Below are 2,130 nucleotides of genomic sequence, written 5' to 3'. Positions count from 1 at the left end.
TGTGTGGTAACTTGGAAGTGTATTTCTGACAGACCCAATCTGGGACTTAGCCGATTTTTCTCTTCATATTATATGGATCCTGGACTTAGCCGATTTTTCTCTTCATATCATATGGATCCATCACTAGGCCATCTTGCTTGCTTGTGTGGTAACTTGGAAGTGTATTTCTGACAGACCCAATCTGGGACTTAGCCGATTTTTCTCTTCATATTATATGGATCCTGGACTTAGCCGATTTTTCTCTTCATATCATATGGATCCATCACTAGGCCATCTTGCTTGCTTGTGTGGTAACTTGATAGTGTATGTCTGACAGACCCAATCTGGGACTTAGCCGATTTTTCTCTTCATATCATATGGATCCATCACTAGGCCATCTTGCTTGCTTGTGTGGTAACTTGGAAGTGTATTTCTGACAGACCCAATCTGGGACTTAGCCGATTTTTCTCTTCATATTATATGGATCCTGGACTTAGCCGATTTTTCTCTTCATATCATATGGATCCATCACTAGGCCATCTTGCTTGCTTGTGTGGTAACTTGGAAGTGTATTTCTGACAGACCCAATCTGGGACTTAGCCGATTTTTCTCTTCATATTATATGGATCCTGGACTTAGCCGATTTTTCTCTTCATATCATATGGATCCATCATTAGGCCATCTTGCTTGCTTGTGTGGTAACTTGATAGTGTATTTCCGACAGACCCAATCTCGGACTTAGCCGATTTTTCTCTTCATATTATATGGTTCCATCACTAGGCCATCTTGCTTGCTTGTGTGGTATCTTGAAAGTGTATGTCTGACAGACCCAATCTCGGACTTAGCCGATTTTTCTCTTCATATAATATGGATCCTGGACTTAGCCTGTTATAAGGTTATTATATATGGATCCTGGACTTAGCCGATTATTAGGTTATTATATATGGATCCTGGACTTAGCCGATTTTTCTCTTCATATAATATGGATCCGGGACTTAGCCGATTATTAGGTTATTATATATGGATCCTGGACTTAGCCGATATTTCTCTTCATATAATATGGATCCGGGACTTAGCCAATTTTTCTCTTCATATAATATGGATCCGGGACTTAGCCGATTTTTCTCTTCATATAATATGGATCCGGGACTTAGCCAATTTTTCTCTTCATGTGGTAACGTATGCCAATCGCTCACAAGTCATGGGATAAGGGTACTTGTGTTCTTCCATCTTCTAAGTCCCGCACGGGGACATCGTGATCGCCCCAAGTCCGGAATAGCGCCAAGTCAAGCCCCACGGTGGCCGTGCAGGACCTGTTAGCGGCGGCCCCACTGACAGCACTAATCCGGACTTAGAAATTATATCTTTCTAATCGAACACCACACACGCAACACCACCATACCACCATCTCCTTGCAAGTACCTAAGTACCCGCAACTCCATGGTGAAGGCAATGTCACTCCATCACCAACCTCTTTGCACTGCAAGCACTTGCGTACCCACAACACTCCGAAGAAGGCAACGGCGCGCGATGCTCGACTCCACACACCACACCACACCACACCACCGATGGCCAGCCAGCCAGCCAGCCCAACTAAGGGCTAACCCACCAACCAACCACCAATGGCCTAGGCCAGCCGGATCCCACCTTCAAGTCCAAGCACAGCCAAGTGCAAGTACCGCCAAGTGTTCATCAACCAACCATCACACCAGGTCAGCCGGCCAGTACCCACCTTCAAGTGCCATTACCCTCGGGTGCAAGCCCAATCAAGTGTTAACCAACCAACCCGGCCAAGGCAGCCAACAGGCCGGCACCCTACAGCACCGACCCGCCATCACCACCTCAACCGTTGACCATGCAAGTGGCCTCGGACAACAGGTGACACCCGAAGTACATCCGAAGAACGTATATCAAGTGTTTGCTCACCAAGTCCTCAACCAACCCCAAGTACCCGGAGGTACCCAGAGTGTTGGATCCGCCAACCCGTCCCGGCACTCCAAGTCCTTGCGAACCCAAAGTGTTTGCCCGGTAGGGCCATTGTATCACAACGCTTGCGACCATGCAAGTGGCCTCGAACAAGGTGACAGGGGTATCTTCACCAAGTTCTCAACCAACCCCAAGTACCCGGAGGTACCCAGAGTGTTGGGTCCG

This window comes from Anopheles coustani (genome assembly GCF_943734705.1).
Source record: "Anopheles coustani chromosome X unlocalized genomic scaffold, idAnoCousDA_361_x.2 X_unloc_29, whole genome shotgun sequence".
Taxonomy (NCBI): Eukaryota; Metazoa; Arthropoda; class Insecta; order Diptera; family Culicidae; genus Anopheles; species Anopheles coustani.
This window is presented reverse-complemented; position numbering follows the sequence as displayed.